Source organism: Prionailurus bengalensis, chromosome B4 (assembly GCF_016509475.1).
Source record: "Prionailurus bengalensis isolate Pbe53 chromosome B4, Fcat_Pben_1.1_paternal_pri, whole genome shotgun sequence".
NCBI classification, from domain to species: Eukaryota; Metazoa; Chordata; class Mammalia; order Carnivora; family Felidae; genus Prionailurus; species Prionailurus bengalensis.
Window position 1 is genome coordinate 59,895,350 of NC_057358.1, and position 25,449 is coordinate 59,920,798.

General features: G+C 39.9%; 1 long non-coding RNA gene across 1 annotated transcript in view; it reads left to right on the top strand.

Moving 5' to 3' along the window:
• The window catches only part of LOC122472268, a 57,710-nt gene extending 38,645 nt beyond the window's left edge, over positions 1 to 19,065 (top strand). The window contains exons 3-5 of the long non-coding RNA XR_006294397.1: positions 4,331 to 4,406; positions 11,114 to 11,714; positions 18,592 to 19,065. This is a non-coding gene — a long non-coding RNA (uncharacterized LOC122472268). The remainder of the gene's footprint in view (positions 1 to 4,330; positions 4,407 to 11,113; positions 11,715 to 18,591) is intronic.
• The last annotated feature ends 6,384 nt before the right edge of the window (positions 19,066 to 25,449 follow it).

Here is a 25,449-nt window from a genome sequence, read left to right on the forward strand (position 1 = left end):
AGAAGTGAAGACTCAAAATATGAGGAAAGAACATGAGACTCTAGAGATGCACGAAAAGATTTTTAAAGGAAGCAAATAAAATTTCTAGAAGTCAAAAATTGAATTGATAAAAAGATCAAAAGAGAGGCACCTGGATGGCTCAGTTGGCTGAGCGTGTGACTCTTGATTTCAGCTCAGGTCATGATCCCAGGGCCATGGGATTCAGCCCCGCATGGGTCTCTGAGCTGAGCATGGAGCCTGCTTGGGATTCTCTCTCTCTCTCTCTCTCTCTCTCTCTCTCTCTCTCTCTCTCTGTCTCTCTCTCTCTCTCTTTTTCTCTTTCTCTCTCTCTCTCTCGTTCTCTCTCTCTAACTTCACAGAATTGTTAAAAGACACAGGTCTGGTAAAAATAAACCAAACTAAAAAGCAAAATGAGAGGAAAAAAAGTCTGTACCTAGTTACAGCTGCAAACATCAAAAGATAAAAAGACATGCAGAGAGAAGACACATTACCCACAATGGAATAATAATTACTCACAATGAAATACCAATTAGGCCAACACCCAACTTTTCAACAGCAATGATGGAGGCCAGAAAATAGTGGAATAATATCTTTGATAGGCTTTGATAAAACAGCTGTCAATCTATTAGTCTATACCCTTGAAGAACTAGGGAGAATTAAAATACATTTTCAGACAAATAAAAACTGAAACACTTTGCTACCAAAAGAACTCACTGAAGGAGTTTCAGAGGAAGGACTCAGTTGCAAAAGAAATGGTGCTCAAAGACATCAGGACATCAGTGACTGTTTGTAATAACTGATAACATTGGTCGTAATGTAATAAAAGTCAGTGGTAATAATTGGCCTCAAACACTGTGATAGTAACTTATAAATAGTGAGGGGTGGTCAGAATTAAAACATTCTAAGGGCTTTGAATTTTTTTAAAGTAAAAATACTGAATAACTAAACTCTGACAACTATTCCATTAAAATAGTCGGAATAACCACAAAAATAAAAAACAGAGTATATTAAAAAAAACACAGAGTATATTACTTTTGAGTTAGTATACGTGAAAAAAATCAAATAAGAGGAAAGGAAAACTGCATGAATTTGAAAGGCAACAATATGAGGAGGGGAGGCAGAAAAGGTCACACAAAGAGCTATAATCCGAATATTTCAATAACCACAATAAATGAAAATGTATTGATTTTTTCCATTAAAAGAAGGCAAATGTCAGACTAGATTTTTAAAAATCCAGCTATCTAGGGGCACCTGGCTGACTCAAGAGAGCATGCGACTCTTGATCTCAGGGTGGTGAGCTCAAACCTGGTGTGGTGCCTACCTTAAAAAAATAAAAATAAAACTTCAGCTGCTTAAAGCTGGTACTCCAAAAATGTAAGAATGCAGAAAGTTTGAAAATCAATGGAAACCAAACTGATAATCAATGAAATAAATCATTCACTGTCTTGTCTCCGAATTTTCTAGTTTTGAGATTAAGCTAAAAAGAAATGACCCCCACAGTCACCATAAATAAACAGTTACTAGGCAATGCTGCATGCAGGTATGTGCTGCTGAGGCACTCAGGGAAGAAAAAGAAGCAAACTCTAAACTTTAGAAGTTCAAAACATCATGAATTCTCTAGCCATAGATTTTGTAATGGCATGGTTTTTATATCTTGCATAGAAAGTGTCCTTTTCTTTTGGAAAAAGTACCTTAAGATCAAGATTTTGGAAGTATGGGATCATCTTCTATTGTTTACTTCTGGTTTTTTTTAATTTTTTTAATATTAAAAAAATTTTAATGTTTATTTATTTTTGAGAGATAGAGCATGAGTGAGGGAGGGGCAGAGAAGAGGGAGACACAGAATCTGAAGCTCCAGGCTCTGAGCTGTCAGCACAGAGCCTGATGTGGGGCTTGAACTCATGAACTGTGAGATCATGACCTGAGCCGAAGTTGGATGTCTAACCGACTGAGCCACCCAGGTGACCCTATTGTTTACTTCTTTGATCATCTTGTTCACCAAAAAGAATACAGAATCTTAAACTCTGGCAACACCTACCTTTCTTAAATTATAATTACTATCACTTGTTTCAGAAAATAGAGGTGGGGGGGGGAAACCCACCAAAGTTCCTACATATTTAAATGGACAGTAACTTTGTAAGTGACCCAATTGCATATTCACAAGCTATCCACTAATCTGTTTCAAGATTTCTTGATATAATTTTTTTTAATATTTATTTATTTCTGAGACACAGAGAGACAGAGCATGAGTTGGGGAGGGGTAGAGAAAGAGGGAGACAAAGAATCCAAAGCAGGCTCCAGACTCTGAGCTGTCAGCACAGAGCCTGACCCAGGGCTCGAACTCACGGACCGTGAGATCATAACCTGAGCCAAAGTCAGTCGCTCAACCAACTGAGCCACCCAGGTGCCCCGTTTCAGGATTTCTTTAAGAGTGTGTGTGATAAAATGGAATTTGAAGTGTTCCATCTCTTCAACCCTCTTGAGTCACTGAAGTGCTTCCCTCTTGAGACCCAAGTAAGCAAGAGTAGTTACTTCTGTTAATGCTCTTAAGATTGCCACAAAGGAGAACAATTCACTCTAGTAATGTTCATGACATCTCTAACTCATGAAATGCAAGACCTGAAAGGGACCATAGGGAGTTTTGAGTCTGACCCTTCTTCACTTAACAACTGAAAATCTGAAACCCGGAGAAATGAAATGATTTTCCCTAGGTGTCCCAGCTGGTTAATTGCATTAGGGACAAGAACCCAGATCTAACTCCCTCCAATTTGAAAACGTTCTACCACTTTCCATTTACCATTCTTTGGGTAAAACCTAATTTTTTAAAAATTTTGAATCTGGTGTATTTAACACACAGTGTTATGTTTGTTTCAGGTGTACAATATAGTGATTTGACAATTGCATACATCATCCGGGGCTCATCAAGTGCATGCCTTAATCCCCATCACCAATTTCACCCATCCCCCCACCCCCTCCCCTCTGGTAACCATCAGTTTGTTCTCTGTAGTTAAGAGTCTGTTTCTTGGACGGGGCGCCTGGGTGGCTCAGTCGGTTAAGTGTCCGACTTCGGCTCAGGTCATGATCTCACAGTTCGTGCCTTCGAGCCCTGCGTTAGGCTCTGTGCTGACAGCTCAGAGCCTGGAGCCTGTTTCAGATTCTGTGTCTCCCTCTCTCTCTGCCCCTCCCCCGTTCACACTCTGTCTCTGTCTCAAGAATAAATAAACATTAAAAAAATAAGAGTCTATTTCTTGGTTTCTCTCTCTCTCTCTCTCTCTCTCTCTCTCTCCCTTTGCTCATTTGTTTTGTTTCTTAAACTCCACATCTGAATGAAATCATATGGTATTTGTCTTTCTCTGACTGACCTATTCTGTATTACAATTTTAAATACCTAACGAGAAGAGTACAAACTGTCGACTGGAGGGAGATTTCTATTTCCCAGACTCATCAGAATGATGGATTCTGACTTTCTTGGGTCATTATCTCCAAGATGCTACAGTGAAGCAAATGGCAATTTGTCCAGATCCACATTCCCTTTCATTCCTTCCTGGCACCATCATTGTATTCACAGGGAGTTCAAAGACGAACCTCAAAGACCCAGCAGACAGGGGGAAAGGGCAGGGGTGGCTAATTTTCCAAAGGCAGCTTCAAACATGTTGCTAGTACTTTATTACATTCTTTCCCTAGTAATCATCTTACTGAAATGGTCTTTTTATATTTAGACAAAATGAAACCTTTCCTTAGTGTCGACTTTTTCTCTCCTCATCTGAAAGAATGTAGGAGAAATTAAAGAGGATATAAGATAAGTAACTAAAAGGCTTAAAGAATGGGAATGTTTCTTTACAGGAGACAAATGAGGTGAAAAAGAGACAGCTAGGTGGCGATTTAAATGCAGAAAAAATACAGTAAGAGGTACTGTAAGATTGTCTCATTGAAAAGCAACATGTTAATCTTTAAGGTAGCTTCAAATTCAGAGTTCTGTATTATTATATTGCCACTAATAATAATAATAAGCTATATGCTTGAAAAATTCTGTAAGTATGTGATTAGCTTTGTAAGAAACTGTCAGTGTATTTTTCAAATTGCCTGTGCCATTTTGCAACTCCATGAGCAATGTATGAGAGTTCCAATTTTGCCACATCATTGCCAGCACTTGGTATTGTCAACTTAAATTTTTTTAGCCATTTTAGTAATTATGTGCTTTTTGTATCCTATTTAAAAATTCTTTGCCTAATGCAAGGTCATAAAGGTGTTCCCTAAGTTTTCTCTAGAAGTTTTATAGCTTTAACTCTTATACTCAAGTGTAACCTTGATTTTTTCCTCTGAAATTTAGTGCACAAGACCAAGGAAGGAATGGGCCCAGGAATCCTTTGGAGGAAATATGGAGAGCATTGGCAATAGTTGTTAAGGTGAGTAATATACAAACATATATGTATTTGCAATTTATAAATAAAACCAATAATCATTTCAACATTTCTTGACATTCTGTGTGTAATACAGATTTTCCTCGATTTATAATGGGGTTATGACCTGACAAACCCATTGTAACTTGAAAAGATTGTACGTCAAAAGTGCATTTAATACATTTAACCTGCCTTACGTCGTAGCTTAGCCTAGCCCACCTTAAACGTGATTGGAACACTTACATTAACCGGTAGTTGGGCAAAATCATCTAATACAAAGCCCATTTCATAATAAAGTGTTGACTGTCTCATGTAATGTATTGCGTGTTGCACTGAAATGGTTGTATGGGTATGAGTGGTTGCATAAATGAAGCAGTTGTTTACCCTCATGACTGGGACCTGCGGCTGCTGCTTTCTGAAATCATGAGACAGGGTCACACTGCATAGCCTGGGGAAAGATCCAGATTCTAAATTCAAACTATGGTTTCTTTTTTTTTTTTTTTAAGTTTTATTTATTTATTTTGAGAGAGACAGAGATAGCGCACAAGCAGGGGAAGGGCAGAGAGAGAGGGAGAGAGGGGATCCCAAGCAGGCTCCACACCATTAGCACAGACCCCAATGCTGGGCTCAAACTCATAAATCATGTGATCACCACCTGAGCTGAAATCAAGAGTCAGACGCTTAACCAACTGAGCCACCCAGGAGCCCCTCAAAGTATGGTTTCTACTGACTGCATATGGCTTTCAAACCTTCATAAATTTGAACCATTGTAAGTCAAACCATCGTAAGTTGGGGACCATCTGTACACACAACCATGAATTGTGGGCAAGGACGACTGTCAAGAAGTAGTAGACCCACTGACTTCTTTCTCATGCATTACCATTTATTTAAAGAGATGAGGCAAAAGAATTTGAATACTGATTCCAGGGGAATTCTACCAAACATTTAAGGAAGAGTTAACACCTGTTCTCTTGAAGCTGTTCCAAAAAATAGAAATGGAAGGAAAACTTCCAAACTCTTTCTATGAAACCAGCATTACCTCGATTCCAAAACCAGACAGAGACCCCACTAAAAAGGAGAACTATAGACCAATTTCCCTGATGAACACGGATGCAAAAATCCTCAACAAGATATTAGCCAACTGGCTCCAACAATACATTAAGAAAATTATTCACCACGACCAAGTCGGATTTATACCTGGGAAGCAGGGCTGGTTCAATATCCGCAAAACAATTAATGTGATTCATCACATCAATAAAAGAAAGGACAAGAACCATATGATCCTCTCAACAGATGCAGAGAAAGCATTTGACAAAATACAGCATCATTTCTTGATAAAAACCCTCAAGAAAGTAGGGGTAGAACGATCAAACCTCAAGATCATAAAAGCCATATATGAACGATCCAACACTAATATCATTCTCAATGGGGAAAAACTGAGAGCTTTCCCCCTAAGGTCAGGAACAAGACAGAGATGTCCACTCTCACCACTGTTATTCAACATAGTCTTGGAAGTCTTAGCCTCTGCAATCAGACAACACAAAGAAATAAAAGGCATCCAAATCAGCCAGGAGGAAATCAAACTTTCACTCATCGCAGATGACATGATATTCTATATGGAAAGCCCAAAAGATTCCACCAAAAAACTGCTAGAATTGATTCATGACTTCAGCAAAGTGGCAGGATATAAAATCAATGCACAGAAATTGGTTGCATTCCTATACACTGACAATGAAGCAACAGAAAGAGAAATCAAGGAATCAATCCCATTTACAGTTGCACCAAAAACCATAAAATACCTAGGAATAAATCTAACCAAAGAGGTGAAAAATCTATACACTGAAAACTATAGAAGGCTTATGAAAGAAATTGAGGAAGGCATAAAAAAATGGAAAAAGATTCCATGCTCCTGGATAGGAAGAACAAATATTGTTCAAATGTCGATACTACCCAAAAGTGATCTACATATTCAATGCAATCCCTATCAAAATAAGACCAGCATTCTTCACAGAGCTAAAACAATTAATCCTAAAATTTGTATGGAACCAGAAAAGACCCCGAATAGCCAAAGCACTCTTGAAAAAGAAAACCAAAGCGGGAGTCATCACAATCCCAGGCTTCAAGCCATACTGCAAAGCTGTAATCATCAAGACAGTATGGTACTGGCACAAGAACAGACACTCAGATCAATGGGAAAAAATAGAGAATGCAGAAATGGACCTACAAAATGTATGGGCAACTAATCTTTGACAAAGCAGGAAAGCATATCCAATGGAATAAAGACAGTCTTTTCAGCAAGTGGTGCTGGGGAAACGGGACAGCGACATGCAGAAGAATGAACCTGGACCACTTTCTTACACCATACACAAAAATAAACTCAAAATGGATGAAAGATCTAAACGTAAGACAGGAAGCCATCAAAATCCTCGAGGAGAAAGCAGGCAAAAACCTCTTTGATATTGGCCACAGGAACTTCTTACTCAACACATCTCCAGAGGCAAGGGAAACAAAAGCAAAAATAAACTACTGGGACCTCATCAAAATAAAAAGCTTCTGCACAGCAAAGGAAACAATCAGCAAAACTAAAAGGCAACCGATGGAGTGGGAGAAGATATTTGCAAACGACATATCAGATAAAGGGTTAGTATCCAAAATCTATAAAGAACTTATCAAACTCAACATCCAAAAAACAAATAATCCAGTGAAGAAATGGGCAAAAGACATGAATAGACACTTCTCCAAAGAAGACATCCAGATGGCCAAAGGACACATGAAAAAATGCTCAACTTCACTCATCATCAGGGAAGCACAAATCAAAACCACAATGAGATACCACCTCATACCTGTCAGAATGGCTCACATTAACAACTCAGGCAACAACAGATGTTGGGGAGGATGCGGGGAAAGAGGTTCTCTTTTGTATTGTTGGTGGGAATGCAAGCTGGTACAGCCACTCTGGAAAACAGTATAAAGATTCCTCAAAAAACTAAAAATAGAACTACCCTACGTACGACCCAGCAATTGCACTACTAGGTATTTATCCAAGGGATACAGGTGTGCTGTTTTGAAGGGACACATGCACCCCAATGTTTATAGCAGCACTATCGACAACAGCCAAAGTATGGAAAGAGCCCAAATGTCCATTGATGGATGAATGGATAAAGAAGAAGTAGTATATATATATACAATGGAGTATTACTTGGCAATCAAAAACAATGAAATCTTGCCATTTGCAACTACGCCAATGGAACTGGAGGGTATTATGCTAAGTTAAATGAGTCAGTCAGAGAAAGACAAATATCATATGACTTCATTCATATGAGGACTTTAAGAGACAAAACAGATGAACATAAAGCAAGGGAAGCAAAAACAATATAAAAACAGGGAGGGAGACAAAGCATAAGAGACTCATAAATATGGAGAACAAACTGAGGGTTACTGGAGGGGTTGTGGGAGGAGGGATGGGCTAAATACGTAAGGGGCACTAAGGAATCTACTCCTGAAATCATTGTTGCACTATATGCTAACTAATTTGGATGTAAATTAAAGAAAATAAAATTAAAAGAAAAGAATTTGAATAATGAAATGGTTTAAAAACAGCACACATTTAATGGAGAAGCATAAGGTTAGACCAGTCATTCTCCTTTGGAAAGGAATTATATTCCTCTATGGCTAAGGAGATTCTTCAGAGTATACAGGTCCCCACATCCATATGCTGAGGTTCTGGTACAAACTCTTTCTTCACCCATTGAGAATAGATGCATACTGAGCCACTGTTACAAAAGAACATATTTGAGGGGCGCCTGGGTGGCGCAGTCGGTTAAGCGTCCGACTTCAGCCAGGTCACGATCTCGCGGTCCGTGAGTTCGAGCCCCGCGTCGGGCTCTGGGCTGATGGCTCAGAGCCTGGAGCCTGTTTCCGATTCTGTGTCTCCCTCTCTCTCTGCCCCTCCCCCGTTCATGCTCTGTCTCTCTCTGTCCCAAAATAAATAAACGTTGAAAAAAAAATTAAAAAAAAAAAAAAGAACATATTTGATCTCTCAGATAAGTTGCTATGGGGAAAAGTCACGAACTATTATAAGAAGTGTCTAGATAGGTTTAAACCGGTCTTGAAGAAAGCATAGGGTTTGGATGGACAGAGAAGATGGAAATAATTTCAAGTATGATACTTGATAGAGGGGCAGGAAATTAACCACGAGATGTTCACATTCCTGTGGGGCACAAGTTAAGGAAGGGAGATAAGTCTGAAAGGATAGATTATGGTGAAATCGTGGAATATGAACTCCATAAATTAGGCATTTTGTCTACCTTATTTACTTCTGTATGTCCAGCATCTGGAACAGTGCCTTGCATATTACAGGCCTTCGTGTATGTTGAATGAACGAGGCCTTGAATGTCAAATTTAACATTTAGGACATTATCTTCCAGCATCTAGACAGTGGAGAATAACTGGTGGTATTAATGGAGATATGCACCCAGAGTTCCAGCAGGAGATGGAGATGAAGCTATAGGAAGCAAGGGTATAGGGGGAAGGCAAAAGTTAAGAACTCCTAAAAATGTTCAGACAGAGGGTGAGGAGAAAGAAAATCCAGGAAGATAAAGAAGCACTGTTAGATAATAAACAGAACAAACATAAAATATCACTTTATAATTTACAAACTCTCTCTTATGCATGATAACACGTAGGGCAGGCAATGCTTCTCCCATTTTACAGAGGTAGAATAATAATATAACATTAACAAAGTAGAGGTAAAAAAAAAAAAAAAAAAAAGAGCCAAACCAATCACAGAAACTAAAAGTAGTACTAAGAATAACCGGCTAAGGGCGCCTGGGTGGCTCAGTCGGTTGAGCCTGGGCTCAGGTCATGATCTCACAGTTCGTGAGTTCGAGCTTCGCTTCAGGCTCTGCTGACAGCTTGGGGTTGGGGCCTGCTTCAGATTTTGTATCTCCCTCTCTCTCTCTGCCCCTCCCCTGCACACACTTGGCCCTTTCTCTCAAAAATAAATAAATATTTAAAAAATTAAAAAAAAAAAAAAAGAATAACAGGCTAGGGAGTGCCTGCCTGGCTCAGTCAATATAGCATGCAACTCTTGATCTCGGGGTTGTGAGTTCAAGCCCCATGTTGGGTATAAAACTTGCTTTAAAAAAAAATCAACTGGATTCAGTAAAAATTAAAAAACAAAGTACAGGTTAATCAGTCTGGATCTAATCGGGAAATAGAAAACACACTAATTTGAACAGAGGAGGTTATATATAAAGAGTTATTATTAAACTAGAATAGGAGAGTAACTACTTTAAAAGATGTAAAAAGAGGGGAGTCTGGGTGACTCGGTTGAGTGTCCAATTCTTGATTTGGCTCAGGTCGTGACCTCAGGGGCCTAGAATCAAGCCTTCCGTTGGGCTCCTCGCTGAGCATGGAGCCTGCTTGAGATTCTCCCTCTCTCTCTCTCCCTCCACCCTTCTCTCCCTCTTGTCTTCGCATGCTCTCTCTCTAAGAAAATAAAAAGTAATAAGTTAAAAACTAAGTTTAAAAAAAAAAGATGTAAAGAGAACTCAAAAGGATACCTAGGCTGTTGGAAAGTGTCCAAGGAAGGGAAAACATGGAGGAAGGCCCACTCCCAAGCCTGGGTTTTAGACCTCATTAGAGAAGGTATGGTTACCCCCATGGAATAGCAGGGAAGTTTGCTGGGTTGCCTGAGCCAAAGCTGGTCCACAGCTACTAGGCTGTGGGCAACAACCCTCTAGGGCACAGATGAGCCAAGGCTGGTCGGATGGTGCACAGAGAGAGTCCAGCTGCCACTGCTGACAGGAGGTCTGGAACAATCCAGTGTTGATGTCAAAGAGTCGTGAAGTGGTCAATTTGGCCTGGACCTCACTGCAAGATCACCAAGGGATGGTGTATGGCTGGTGCAGAGTGTCTCCAGATATCCCCCTCTACACAACATTGATGCACCTTTAAGCAGGAGTTTAACAAAGAAAATCATAGCGCACTGACACCAGAAGCCTCCTTCTTCCTGCAGCATCTCTCCCATACCCTCTACTGGCATTGTGCTCACCATAATAAAGAAATGCTATAAACAGCAATCCATTAGCACAGAATAGATATAGGAACTGAAGAGGAATAAATTGGTGGCTTGCACCATGGATTCTTTGACATTTTCAAGAGTGCCTGTATACAACTGAGCTGTTCTGAGCTGGACTGGGGTGCTGAGAGAGGATTGAGAGGGAGGGGGAGTGGAAGGAGTAGGGTAGGTAGCTGAAGGTTGACATAGCAACTCTAGAGCAAAGTGAGAGGTTTTATGTCCCAGCATTTCCGTATAAAATCCCAGAAAACAGGAAAAGATTCTGGTAAACCGAGCCCAGGTCTCCTACCCAAACCTGGTCTTTCCCTGTGGCAAGAGGCACTGAGTATCATGATTGACCAAGCCTGAGTCAGTCGCTCACCCCTTTGGCCACAGAGCTGAGTCACTCTGATTGACAGCTGTATCAGATCATCATAAGGTGGGAGAGGGAAATTTTCCCAAAGGGAGAGTGTTATGACCAAAAGAGGGACAGAGATGCTGGTGTCTATTACAGGGATGAAAATGGGATAAAGCTCTCTCTAAAAAGGGCTTTTTGTTGTTGTTGTTGTTTTGTGTTTCTGTTTTGTTTTGTTTTGTTTTTACTGTATTGTTACATTAATTCATTCTTTTTAGAGTCCCGTATTAATCTTAGGGCAGAGCTGGATGGAGGTCATGACAGGAAGCAGTGCAAAGTGAATGCTACATCAGAATGCGTCAGTAGTCTCCCTCTCTTACTCCTCTGACAGTCACCACAGAGCAGTCAATGTTTTGAGATAGTAGAATTTTTATTTTAATTCTCCATTAATTGATGTGAATGATATATAAAAACAAAGCGATTCTAAACCTTAAATATTTCTCTGAAGATAGATAAAATCTATTTCCCCCTTCCCAAGAAGTATGCATGGGTTGAACTCCAATGTTGCTGCTTTTGTTTTGCAATGGTCTGAAGTTCAGTACAGTGAAATCCAGTTACCCAACTGGAGTTAACTATACCAAGGCAATGGACACCAGCAAGAAAGGTGTGGAAAACAATGCCGGTACCCATTTGTTCCTCGGTTGGATCAGAAGAGTTTCAGTGATACCAAATCTTGTGCCGGTTGTGACATCTGTGTCCATGAATATGCTGACTGTGACTGGGCACCCTTCATATGAAGAGATCTGAGTTCTTCTTGGCATGCCAGATGCAGTTGCTATTATTGGATAATCATCCAATTTCTCCATATGCCTTCCAAGGGAAAACGAGTCAATTTCAGGTAAGCATCTAAGTAGCTCTTACTTATCTGCTCAGCATTGTTTCTTTATAGATACTAAAAATAAATAGGGCAAAAATTTTCCAACTTGATCCCTTTAATAATTTATATGTAGGTGTCTCAGAGCACTAAGAAAATTAAACTATTTTTAAAGGCTGATAAATAACAATCTACTATGAGGAAACCAGTCTGAGAAGAAAAATAATTCAACATTCTAATTTAATAGAATACAGCATTTTTTGACACATCTTAATTGTTAGTCATATTAACTAGTTGCTAGTTAACTATATATAGTTATATATGTCATATATATTACATATAATATATAGTTATATATATAATTACTATATTGTATTATATATATATATATATATATATATATATATATATATATATATGGTAATTTTAAAAACTTTTTTTGGTGAAATACTTAGCCAAGATTTTTTTTTAATTTTTTTAAATATTTATTTTTTTTTTTTGTCTTATTTTTTTTTTTCTGAAATTTATTGACAAATTGGTTTCCATACAACACCCAGTGCTCATCCCAAAAGGTGCCCTCCTCAATACCCATCACCCACCCTCTCCTCCCTCCCACCCCCCATCAACCCTCAGTTTGTTCTCAGTTTTTAACAGTCTCTTATGCTTTGGCTCTCTCCCATTCTAACCTCTTTTTTTTTTTTTTTTCCTTCCCCTCCCCCATGGGTTCCTGTTAAGTTTCTCAGGATCCACATAAGAGTGAGACCATATGGTATCTGTCTTTCTCTGTATGGCTTATTTCACTTAGCATCACACTCTCCAGTTCCATCCACGTTGCTACAAAAGGCCATATTTCATTTTTTCTCATTGCCATGTAATATTCCATTGTGTATATAAACCACAATTTCTTTATCCATTCATCAGTTGATGGACATTTAGGCTCTTTCCATAATTTGGCTATTGTTGAGAGTGCTGCTATGAACATTGGTGTACAAGTGGCCCTATGCATCAGTGCTCCTGTATCCCTTGGATAAATTCCTAGCAGTGCTATTGCTGGGTCATAGGGTAGGTCTATTTTTAATTTTCTGAGGAACCTCCACACTGCTTTCCAGAGCGGCTGCACCAATTTGCATTCCCACCAACAGTGCAAGAGGGTTCCCGTTTCTCCACATCCTCTCCAGCATCTATAGTCTCCTGATTTGTTCATTTTGGCCACTCTGACTGGCGTGAGGTGATACCTGAGTGTGGTTTTGATTTGTATTTCCCTGATAAGGAGCGACGCTGAACATCTTTTCATGTGCCTGTTGGCCATCCGGATGTCTTCTTGAGAGAAGTGTCTATTCATGTTTTCTGCCCATTTCTTCACTGGGTTATTTGTTTTTCGGGTGTGGAGTTTGGTGAGCTCTTTATAGATTTTGGATACTAGCCCTTTGTCCGATATGTCATTTGCGAATATCTTTTCCCATTCCGTTGGTTGCCTTTTAGTTTTGTTGGTTGTTTCCTTTGCTGTGCAGAAGCTTTTTATCTTCATAAGGTCCCAGTAATTCACTTTTGCTTTTAATTCCCTTGCCTTTGGGGATGTGTCGAGTAAGAGATTGCTACGGCTGAGGTCAGAGAGGTCTTTTCCTGCTTTCTCCTCTAAGGTTTTGATGGTTTCCTGTCTCACATTGAGGTCCTTTATCCATTTTGAGTTTATTTTTGTGAATGGTGTGAGAAAGTGGTCTAGTTTCAACCTTCTGCATGTTGCTGTCCAGTTCTCCCAGCACCATTTGTTAAAGAGGCTGTCTTTTTTCCATTGGATGTTCTTTCCTGCTTTGTCAAAGATGAGTTGGCCATACGTTTGTGGGTCTAGTTCTGGGGTTTCTATTCTATTCCATTGGTCTATGTGTCTGTTTTGGTGCCAATACCATGCTGTCTTGATGATGACAGCTTTGTAGTAGAGGCTAAAGTCTGGGATTGTGATGCCTCCTGCTTTGGTCTTCTTCTTCAAAATTCCTTTGGCTATTCGGGGCCTTTTGTGGTTCCATATGAATTTTAGGATTGCTTGTTCTAGTTTCGAGAAGAATGCTGGTGCAATTTTGATTGGGATTGCATTGAATGTGTAGATAGCTTTGGGTAGTATTGACATTTTGACAATATTTATTTTTCCAATCCATGAGCAGGGAATGTCTTTCCATTTCTTTAAATCTTCTTCAATTTCCTTCAGAAGCTTTCTATAGTTTTCAGCATACAGATCCTTTACATCTTTGGTTAGATTTATTCCTAGGTATTTTATGCTTCTTGGTGCAATTGTGAATGGGATCAGTTTCTTTATTTGTCTTTCTGTTGCTTCATTGTTAGTGTATAAGAATGCAACTGATTTCTGTACATTGATTTTGTATCCTGCAACTTTGCTGAATTCCTGTATCAGTTCTAGCAGACTTTTGGTGGAGTCTATCGGATTTTCCATGTATAATATCATGTCATCTGCAAAAAGCGAAAGCTTGACTTCATCTTTGCCAATTTTGATGCCTTTGATTTCCTTTTGTTGTCTGATTGCTGATGCTAGAACTTCCAGCACTATGTTAAACAGCAGCGGTGAGAGTGGGCATCCTTGTCGTGTTCCTGATCTCAGGGAAAAAGCTTTCAGTTTTTCCCCGTTGAGGATGATGTTAGCTGTGGGCTTTTCATAAATGGCTTTTATGATCTTTAAGTATGTTCCTTCTATCCCGACTTTCTCAAGGGTTTTTATTAAGAAAGGGTGCTGGATTTTGTCGAAGGCCTTTTCTGCATCGATTGACAGGATCATATGGTTCTTCTCTCTTTTTTTGTTAATGTGATGTATCACGTTGATTGATTTGCGAATGTTGAACCAGCCCTGCATCCCAGGAATGAATCCCACTTGATCATGGTGAATAATTCTTTTTATATGCCGTTGAATTCGATTTGCTAGTATCTTATTGAGAATTTTTGCATCCATATTCATCAGGGATATTGGCCTGTAGTTCTCTTTTTTTACTGGGTCTCTGTCTGGTTTAGGAATCAAAGTAATACTGGCTTCATAGAATGAGTCTGGAAGTTTTCCTTCCCTTTCTATTTCTTGGAATAGCTTGAGAAGGATAGGTATTATGTCTGCTTTAAACGTCTGGTAGAACTCCCCTGGGAAGCCATCTGGTCCTGGACTCTTATTTGTTGGGAGATTTTTGATAACCGATTCAATTTCTTCGCTGGTTATGGGTCTGTTCAAGCTTTCTATTTCCTCCTGATTGAGTTTTGGAAGCGTGTGGGTGTTCAGGAATTCGTCCATTTCTTCCAGGTTGTCCAATTTGTTGGCATATAATTTTTCATAGTATTCCCTGATAATTGTTTGTATCTCTGAGGGATTGGTTGTAATAATTCCATTTTCATTCATGATTTTATCTATTTGGGTCATCTCCCTTTTCTTTTTGAGAAGCCTGGCTAGAGGTTTGTCAATTTTGTTTATTTTTTCAAAAAACCAACTCTTGGTTTCGTTGATCTGCTCTACAGTTTTTTTAGTTTCTATATTGTTTATTTCTGCTCTGATCTTTATTATTTCTCTTCTTCTGCTGGGCTTAGGCTGCCTTTGCTGTTCTGCTTCTAGTTCCTTTAGGTGTGCTGTTAGATTTTGTATTTGGGATTTTTCTTGTTTCTTGAGATAGGCCTGGATTGCAATGTATTTTCCTCTCAGGACTGCCTTTGCTGCGTCCCAAAGCGTTTGGATTGTTGTATTTTCATTTTCGTTTGTTTCCATATATTTTTTAATTTCTTCTCTAATTGCCTGGTTGACCCACTCATTCGTTAGTAGGGTGTTCTTTAACCTCCATGCTTTTGGAGGTTTTCCAGACTTTTTCCTGTGGTTGATTTCAAGCTTCATGGCATTGTGGTCTGAAAGTAAGCATGGTATAATTTCAATTCTTGTAAACTTATGAAGGGCTGTTTTGTGACCCAGTATATGATCTATCTTGGAGAATGTTCCATGTGCACTCGAGAAGAAAGTATATTCTGTTGCTTTGGGATGCAGAGTTCTAAATATATCTGTCAAGTCCATCTCATCCAATGTCTCATTCAGGGCCCTTGTTTCTTTATTGACCGTGTGTCTAGATGATCTATCCATTTCTGTAAGTGGTGTATTAAAGTCCCCTGCAATTACCACATTCTTATCAATAAGGTTGCTTATGTTTATGAGTAATTGTTTTATATATTTGGGGGCTCCGGTATTCGGTGCATAGACATTTATAATTGTTAGCTCTTCCTGATGGATAGACCCTGTAACTATTATATAATGTCCTTCTTCATCTCTTGTTACAGCCTTTAATTTAAAGTCTAGTTTGTCTGATATAAGTATGGCTACTCCAGCTTTCTTTTGGCTTCCAGTCGCATGATAAATAGTTCTCCATCCCCTCACTCTCAATCTAAAGGTGTCCTCAGGTCTAAAATGAGTCTCTTGTAGACAGCAAATAGATGGGTCTTGTTTTTTTATCCATTCTGATACCCTATGTCTTTTGGTTGGCGCATTTAATCCATTTACATTCAGTGTTATTATAGAAAGATACGGGTTTAGAGTCATTGTGATGTCTGTATGTTTTATGCTTATAGTGATGTCTCTGGGACTTTGTCTCACAGGGTCCCCCTTAGGATCTCTTGTAGGGCTGGTTTAGTGGTGACAAATTCCTTCAGTTTTTGTTTGTTTGGGAAGACCTTTATCTCTCCTTCTATTCTAAATGACAGACTTGCTGGATAAAGGATTCTCGGCTGCATATTTTTTCTGTCTAGCACCCTGAAAATCTCTTGCCAATTCTTTCTGGCCTGCCAAGTTTCAAAAGAGAGATCAGTCACGAGTCTTATAGGTCTCCCTTTATATGTGAGGGCACGTTTACCCCTTGCTGCTTTCAGAATTTTCTCTTTATCCTTGTATTTTGCCAGTTTCACTATGATATGTCGTGCAGAAGATCGATTCAAGTTACGTCTGAAGGGAGTTCTCTGTGCCTCTTGGATTTCAATGCCTTTTTCCTTCCCCAGTTCAGGGAAGTTCTCAGCTATGATTTCTTCAAGTACCCCTTCAGCACCTTTCCCTCTCTCTTCCTCCTCTGGGATACCAATTATGCGTATATTATTTCTTTTTAGTGTATCACTTAATTCTCTAATTTTCCCCTCATACTCCTGGATTTTTTTATCTCTCTTTTTCTCAGCTTCCTCTTTTTCCATAACTTTATCTTCTAGTTCACCTATTCTCTCCTCTGCCTCTTCAAGCCGAGCTGTGGTGGTTTCCATTTTGTTATGCATTTCGTTTAAAGCGTTTTTCAGCTCCTCGTGACTGTTCCTTAGTCCCTTGATCTCTGTAGCAAGAGATTCTCTGCTGTCCTGTATACTGTTTTCAAGCCCAGCGATTAATTTTATGACTATTATTCTAAATTCACTTTCTGTTATATTATTTAAATCCTTTTTGATCAGCTCATTAGCTGTTGTTATTTCCTGGAGATTCTTCTGAGGGGAGTTCTTCCGCTTGGTCATTTTGGATAGTCCCTGGCGTAGTGAGGACCTGCAGGGCACTTCCCCTGTGCTGTGGTGTATACCTGGAGTTGGTGGGCGGGGCCGCAGTCAGACCTGATGTCTGCCCCCAGCCCACCACTGGGGCCACAGTCAGACTGGTGTGTGCCTTCTCTTCCCCTCTCCTAGGGGTGGGATTCACTGTGGGGTGGTGTGGCTCGTCTGGGCTACTTGCACCCTGCCAGGCTTGTGATGCTGGGGATCTGGCGTATTAGCTGGGATGGGTAGGCAAGGTGCTCGGGGGCAGGAGGGGCAGGCTTAGATCGCTTCTCCTTAGGTGATCCACTTCAGGAGGGGCCCTGTGGCAGCGGGAGGGAGTCAGATCCGCTGCCGGAGGTTTGGCTCCGCAGAAGCGCAGAGTTGGGTGTTTGCGCAGAGCGAGCAAGTTCCCTGGCAGGAACCGGTTCCCTTTGGGATTTCGGCTGGGGGATGGGCGGGGGAAATGGCGCTGGCGAGCGCCTTTGTTCCCCACCAAACTGAGCTCTGTTGTCAGGGGGCTCAACAGCTCTCCCTCCCTTTGTCCTCCAGCCTTCCCGCTTTCCGAGCAGAGCTGTTAATTTCTGACCTCCAAGACGCTAAGTCGCGCTTGCTGTCGGAACACAGTCCGCCCGGCCCCTCCGCTTTTGCAAGCCCGACTCGGGGGCTCTGCTTGGCCGGCGAGCCGCCCCTCCGCCCCGGCTCCCTCCCGCCAGTCCGTGGAGCGCGCACCGCCTCGCCGCCCTTCCTACCCTCTTCCGTGGGCCTCTCGTCTGCGTTTGGCTCCGGCGACTCTGTTCTGCTAATCCTCTGGCGGTTTTCTGGGTTATTTAGGCAGGTGTAGATGGAATCTAAGTGATCAGCAGGACGTGCGGTGAGCCCAGCGTCCTCCTAAGCCGCCATCTTGCCGCCGAATCTCAATATTTATTTATTTTTGAGAGAGAGAGTGCAAGCAGGGGAGGCACAGAGAGAGAGGATGACACAGAATCCGAAGCAGGCTCCAGACTCTGAGCTGTCAGCACAGAGCCCAATGCGAGGCTTGAACTCATAGACTGCAAGATCATGACCTGAGCCAAAGTTGGACGCTTCACTGATGAGCCACCCAGGCACCCCTTTAGCAAAGTATTGTAATGAGTTTGATGATTATTTTGTGATTTGTACTCAAAGTTTGTGTTTTCTCTTAAGAACTTTATAAGCCTAAGATGAAAGAATGTTTGTTTTTAGGGTTTAAAAAAACTGTGTTTATGATTAAACTTGACAAAGACCTCAATATAGACCTTTAACTCTTGGTACCAAGGCTCTGCCAGAGGGACAGAGCAAGCAAGTTTAAAACCTCTTCCTATTGGGAAGTTCAGACACTGTTTCACGTGTAATTGAACAGGTTACACTCGTTCATAGCATCAAACTTCCAAGATGGCTGGAATTTGGTTCTCCTACGAAGACCTTGCAAGGACTGCCTTTAGAAGATGACGGAAGAGATCATCAAATAGTGGTGCTGGTGTCTGGAAATCTTTGTTTCTAGTGAACACAAATAGCCCCCATCATCTTTACCCTTCATGTGCTGGCTAGGAATGAAGTAAGGGGAGAAAGCTTGTTTTCTTCTCCAAATGGGCAAGTGTCTTCATTCAAAAGTAGCAGGGCAGCTCCATGTGGTGCTCACCTTATGGACTTAGTCAAAAGAACCAGGCAGGCTTTGGAGAAGTAAAATCTTAGATTAGAGAAAGAGTGAGGAACAGAAGACCATCACAAATGAGAAGAAGAGACATTTCACTGGAATCTTAAAGCAAAGTTTATTGTGGAAATTTATGGAATTGGAAAACAACTTCCTGAAATAAATGAAATCTTGAGAACTTAACTTTTATTTTTCATGTCATTTCACTTTACACTCAGGAACCATGCATTAATTGAAAGCAGTCGTTTCTCTTTTTCTCTTTCAAAAGGCAGTGTCCTGTATACATGCATGCCTTATAAGCACAGAATATGTCTCAATATTATGGTAGCAGTAAGGGAGAGAAACTGGAAGTTGGGCAACCAATGTGAGGGGGTTAAAAAAGTACACTATGAGGAGCGCCTGGGTGGCTCAGTCAGTTAAGTGCCCGACTTCAGCTCGAGTCATGATTTCATGGTTCGTGAGTTCGGGCCCCAAATTGGAGTGGCTGCCGTCAGCAAAGAACCCACTTCAGATCTTCTGTCTGCCTCTCTTTCTGTCCCTCCCTGACCCTCTCAAAAATAAACATTTTTTTTAAATACACTGTGAATTTTATATTGTGCTCATGCAGTATCTATGAAAAATAGATTAAAAAAAGTTCTACATTTCAATTATTTTTTATTTTCTTCAAATAATTTTCCAATGTGGAAATAACCATGTCATTTGCTATTCCACTTAATCTAAATTTTTGAAGCTTATCTCTGCAAAGTTGCTTTTAATTTCTAAAAGGATTTTTATGCAAAACTATGAAGATTATAGTTCAGGCCAATAACACTAACTCCGACATAGCAACTCACAATCTGTAAAGTGCTTCTACATATATTATTGCATCTTTTTTTCATTGTTTTTTTTTTTCATTTATTTATTCATTCATTAGATAAGGATTTGGTGAGTGCCCACTATTTGCCAGATCCCTGAACTAGGAGTAGGAGATAATATGAATAAACTGCCACTAAGGAACTCAGTCTAATAGTCCAGAAGGGTATGCAAAAATGTAAAAAATGATAACTAAAAAATTAGAATATAGAGTAATGCGTGCAGTTACAGCACCATATATTAGATATAGAGGCTAAGTTAGTAGCTTAGTTCAATTTAGGGAAGGATTCTGGCAAAAACTTTTTGGATGAAGTAATGCCCATGATGGATTTTTAAAGTTGAAGCAGCTAGCTAACTGGAAAAGGAGGAAAGACACTCTAGGTTCAAAGAAGGACTTGTTTCATGGTTACAAAAACCACTGGGATGATTTACAGGTATGGACCTGTTGAATCGGTACAAAAACCAACAGTTACAACAAACCTTGTGTGTTTAGGAAACCACATAAACTTTGGTATTGCTGGAACACAGCACAAGTTGGGGAGTGGCAGGAAATGAGGCTGGAGAGGTTAGCAGAGCCTGGACCTTACAAGGTTTGTGGGCTCCATAACAGTTACCATGTTTGTAAGTCTTGGAGATGAAGGGAGGAAATGGAAGCCTTAAGAATGCATCACAAATGTAATCCATTCATTCGACTCTAAAAATAAATAACATGTTCCTATTCTTAAAAGATCTAGAATAATTTTTACACTTTTTTATACTTAATCTTTTGGTTTAGCAAGCCTGCTCATTTCAGTATTAAACTGGTGCTATCCCCCCCTCAAAGGCTTTTGGGATCTGTGAGAGTCATTGCTTGAATTTCCACTCAGCATAGCCAAGATCTTCTAGACGTCAGCATCATGACTCAACTCTGAACTGAAACCCAACCATGGGCGCTTCTACTTAAAAAACCACACTGAGCGAAGCATCTGGTTGGCTAGAGCGGTTAAGCATCTGACTCTTGATTTCAGCTGAGGTCATGATCTCACAGTCCATGGGATTCTCTCTCTGCCCCTCCTCCCGCTCACATGCACGCACATACTCTCTCTCTCTCTGTCTCTGTCTCTCTCAAAATAAATAAATAAACATTTAAAAAAAGAGAGAGAGACAACACATTTAGTAACTTCAGTGACCACTAACCAGTACTGCCATCTAAAAGGAGATCCCCTGTTGGTCTAGATGCAAAAAATATGAGATAAAGAAATATAACATAGGGGCACCTGGGTGGCTCAGTCAGTTGGGTGTCCAACTTCAGCCCAGGTCATGATCTCACCGTTTAGAGTTTAAGCCTCACATCAGGCTCTATGCTGACAGCTCAGAGCCTGGAGCCTGTTTCAGATTCTGTGTCTCCCTCTCTCTCTGCGCCCTCTCCCCACCCCCCCACCCCCAAAAACAAACTTGAAAAAAAAATTTTAATAAAAATGAAAAGAAATATAGCAAAGCAAAGTGAAGGGAAGGATGGAAAGAAGAGGATACAGAAAGCTAAAAGGAAGGGTGCAAGGGAGAAAAGACACAAGTAAGGTGAAGAGAAGGACACAGGGAAGAAAACAGGGAGGAGAAAGATAAGAAAGGTCCCAGGAAAGGGAAAAGGAAAGAAAGGAACAGGAAAGGCACAGTAAAGTAAAGGTCTTATCTGGGTGCCAGGAAACTGGCAAATTACCTTATATCAATTAATATTCAAAATATGTCTGCAAGGAAAATGTTATTTTACCTATTTTATTTTTAAAAACTGAGGCTCAGGGTGGGTGATGGGTAGTGAGGAGGGCACCTTTTGGGATGAGCACTGGGTGTTGTATGGAAACCAGTTTGACAATAAATTTCATATATTGAAAAAAAACTGAGGCTCAGATCAGTTAAATAACTCAAAAGCATATAACTAGTCTAAGTGACAAACTGAACTTATAAACTTTCTAACTCCAAAACCCACAACTTTTCCACTAAAATCCCTACCTTCCAGTTTGAAGTCAGAACACCTGAAATGTGGATCAGGCTCTTACTCTGTGTCTTTGGGCATTTTAATTAGCCACTTTGAATGAGTTCTTCAACCACAAACTAAGGATTATAATAATTGCCATTCCTTCCCTCCTCGTTATCGGAGGTAGCAATGAGATGATGTATGTGAGAATACTATGGATACTCTGAAGAACTACATAAAATTAAGGGATTGCTAATAAAGCAATAACCCATGCTGTGTTATTCTTTTAAATCTTCAACGTTAGGACTCAAGGAGACTCAAGGGAGTTTTCCACCATTATAGCTGAAATTACTGTTAAACCAGCTACTGAAAGTCTTGGTGTTCAAGAGCGTCTCTTTTTTGGTATACACACTGGCAGACTATTTCACTTGGATCTTTCCTTAGTGACTATGAGCCCATTCACAAGCAAGATAAACAAGCACCTGTGGAAACCTCCAGTCTTGGCTGAAGATCGTAGGCATGCCTTTCCTTTATAAGGTCACTCTTTAGAATTCCACTGGTTAGCAGAGACTGTGGAATATGAGGTTTCTACATTACTGCCTGAGCTAATACAAGTTTTTCAATATCATGCTTCCTCTAAGTATCTTATATTTTAAGATAGAAGTCTGGATATTACTTTACAAATCTCAAAGAAGACTGAGACAGTTAGGGGCTATCTCAATCACATCAGTGGGGTCAACTGAAATGTCAACAAAACTAAGCAAGCCTTGGGGCGCCTGGGTGGCGCAGTCGGTTAAGCGTCCGACTTCAGCCAGGTCACGATCTCACGGTCTGTGAGTTCAAGCCCCGTGTCAGGCTCTGGGCTGATGGCTCAGAGCCTGGAGCCTGTTTCCGATTCTGTGTCTCCCTCTCTCTCTGCCCCTCCCCCGTTCATGCTCTGTCTCTCTCTGTCCCAAAAATAAATAAACGTTAAAAAAAAAAAAATTTTAAAAAAAACTAAGCAAGCCTTTCTGTTTTATTATCCACCTTTCTCTGCTTCACTAGATCCCTGAAGATGAGGCATCATCAATTCCTAGTTTATTTGCTCCCTTAAGACAGTTTGCTCCTAACCCTGATCCTGACCTTATTCTAAATACACTAAGGTACGTGGAGATTAAAAGCCCACTACACATGTTGGTGTCACAAAATCTCTTAAAGGAAATGACCTTGACAACAAACCTAGAAGGTTATTCTTTCTATTAATAGCTACTTCACTCACAAATGTCGACTTCCTTCAGAGTAGAACTTCCACAGTGTCAATGTTATTTAAAAAAAAAACAACAACTAGACTTTATAGAATAGGCAATAAAGGAGCACACCCTGATCCACAGAATAAAAGTACAAAAGCCTCCTGTTTTATCTGACCTTGTCTCAGAATCGATTAATCAAGCTTGGCATTCACAAGCCCTATTTGCCTTCTCCAAGTACCTTCATTTTTCTTGGGTCCTCTATCTCTCAGGAAGTAATGCAAAATAGAGCCACACTTTCAGAAGGACTATCTTCAATGACAACATTTCTCAGCAACTGGAGTGGCCCTGTTCCAGCCTACCTGGAAAGATCTGTACAGTCATCTTACAGTTTCTTGACTCTTTCAGCATCAGCAAGGGAGACATTGGCAGCCTCGCATTTTCCCCTTGAGTTCAGCCAGTTGCACCTGTCAAGTCAGCTAAAACAAAAAGCATCTTCATAAGCATAAACATATGTCTGAGACTCCTACAGTTTGTCACCAGATTCATTCATTCCCCATTCCTATGGAAACAATTTTACCTCTTGGCATGAGCGTAAACACAAACTTTGTAGGGGATGGCACATCTGACTCGACATGTGATGTGATTATGAAAACCCAACCTTATTCTAAGGAGACCTCATCATTTACTCAGTTACATGATTTATCTGTTTCCTTCCTTTCTGAGCTTCCCAAACTTGCAAAGTCCTCTAGGTACCAGAAGGTATGAGCTCAAAGATTATAATGCATGTTCTTACTCACTGGTACTCAGGCAGAGAATATTTAGCTCACAGCAAATTTTTAAGAACTAGCAAACCTTTGCCAGGCAACATGGTGTTTAACCTGGATTCTACTGAAATGGTGTTAAATCACCCACACAACTCCAAAAACGTATTGACAGCAAGATATGGGACTACTGGGGCACCTGGGTGGTCAGTCTGTTAAGTGTCCAACTTTGGCTCAGGTCATGATCTTGTAGTTCCTGAGTTGGAGTCCCACATCAGGTTCTTTGCTGTCAGCACGGAGCCTGCTTTGGATCCTCTGTCTCCCTCTCTCTGCCCTTCCCCCAGTTGTGCTCTCTCCCAAAAATAAATAAACATTAAAAAAGATATGAGACCTCTTATGACATTAACAGTATACAAGGCAAGTTTGTAGCAGTTGGTTAATTTTCTATTTGCTCTATTTTTCAGTGAATCTTTATAGTAACAAGCAGTAACCAGCAAATGTTGGTTAAAATATTAAGATTAAAATAGAGTACCTAAATGTTAACTGCAGTGAAATTATGAGTTTTTAACGTCCTTTTCCATATATTTTCTGTATTGTCCAATATTTCTACAAGGAACATAGGCATTTTCAGGAGGAAAAAAAAAATAAGAATATACTACATAAGAAATCAACAAACAAATACAGTATTATCTTATGCCCTATACAAATTAAATACAATATTCAGATATATCAAAGTTTCACAATCCTGTAAGAAACTTCAAGCTATCACTTACACTATGCTCTACTTATTATCATTCCTAAATTATTTCAGAAAGACACTAATCATAAGACATTGCAACCTTATGGTCCATCACAGATAAATCCTTGCTAACAAACTCAAATTCTATTGGTAAAGTTAAGACCAACATTTTTCATTTAGCTTCTGTCTCATGAAATACTGTTAACACCTGCAGTACTGTGATTAATAATTCAGTATATATAGTCAGACAGGAGTTCAAAATCTAGCTCTATAATATACTATGTGTATGACCTTGGATAGTTACTTAATTTTATTATTTCATTTTAATCATTTATACAGTGAGGATAACAGTTATACTAGTATCTTTATTGTGAAGATAAAATAAAATATTCACTTAGCAGAATGCCTAGTATATGGTGAATGTTTATGATATACAAGCTGTTATCCCTGGATTAAGATAATCCACATCAGAATGATTTTCTTAGAACTTGTTTCATATGAAAACCTACTTGTATGGTAACTTTCATGAGCAATATTTAATTCTGGGGGATTTACTATGTTTGAAGTAAGCATCTCAGTTAAATAGATGCTCACCATTTTATCTGTATTCACTACAGAGTTTCCAGAAACATTATTTAGACAAGGTGCAACCAGTTTGTCTTTCAATAAATATGAATTGCTTCAAGCAAGAAAGATTCTGGCAACATGTGCTCTCCACTCTGAATCTCAAAAACCTGAGGACATGTCACACCCAGGTAAGCATTTCTATTATCAAGGAATGGTAAGGCTAATGAAACCTGAGCCTGTTTGAAGTCATCTCCCTAGGAGTCAGAACATATACTGTTAACTAGTCTCATGAAACATGCAGCAATGCTCAGGTCTCACTTTAAAAAAAGTCTTTTTGTTCATCAAGTGAGTGCCCTATTCTCTCTTCTAGATTCAGTATTCTTTTTCTGGTAGCATGACACTCCGCATCTTGCCAACTTGGTGCTACCCACAATATCTAACATTTTTTATTTTATTTCATTATCTGAG